We start from the raw sequence: 826 nt of genomic DNA, 5'->3' as shown, positions 1-826 counted from the left end.
AAAATTTCTTTTTCTGCTTAATTTTCCCCCTATATCTCTACAAATATTCTTTGCATTTACTTGTGTTATTGATGCAGTTTTACTTATTCTTTTTTTTCCCAATCAGTTCACAAGATTGGAAGGCACACTTGAAGATGCCACCATCAGATTCCCGTTTTAAAACAGAGGTTAGAATTCAAAAGACATGCTTGTTTACTTGCGTACCAGAATTATGATCAGTGTTTGTTCATTTTTGTTTTATATTTGTAAGGCCAATTTAGTCAGTGAGAATGATTAAACTGTAAGAAGCACCATCACGGGAATGATGCAACATGGACATGCTGATTGTTTCATAAAAATAGGATACTACACATTGGAGACTCATTGATTAAAGTAATATTATATTTTTACAAATTTTTGATGAATTTGTAATTAAAGTTAAGGTTTAATTGGTAATTTTAATGGTTAAGTGCCCTGTTGACTGCTTATGCACTTGTGACCATTTAATCCCAATAATGGCCACTGCTTTTGTAAGTAAAAAAGTGTCTCTTCCATTTTTTTTTTTTGTTAAATGGCTGTTTCCAATTTAAAATGAAAGGAAGAGTTTCATTTTCTCTACGCTGGTTTCACTCATTAGTGCCATCGACCCAACACCATTCAGACTTGCTCCCCTCTATGGCCATATGCCATCTTCTCGGCCCACTGCTTTGTGATTTTCTATCAGATATCTAGAAAGACATACAGGTTAGTTTCTTCCTTTTATTTAATTATTTTTTTATTATTTTTAAATATTCACAGCTTGTCAGCGATGTATATCCAACTCGTATCATCGACATGTGAGTGTTGT

Source organism: Olea europaea, unplaced genomic scaffold, assembly GCF_002742605.1.
Source record: "Olea europaea var. sylvestris unplaced genomic scaffold, O_europaea_v1 scaffold2850, whole genome shotgun sequence".
Classification (NCBI taxonomy): domain Eukaryota; kingdom Viridiplantae; phylum Streptophyta; class Magnoliopsida; order Lamiales; family Oleaceae; genus Olea; species Olea europaea.
The sequence above is the reverse complement of the archived record's forward strand: the minus strand, read 5'-3'. Positions refer to the sequence as shown.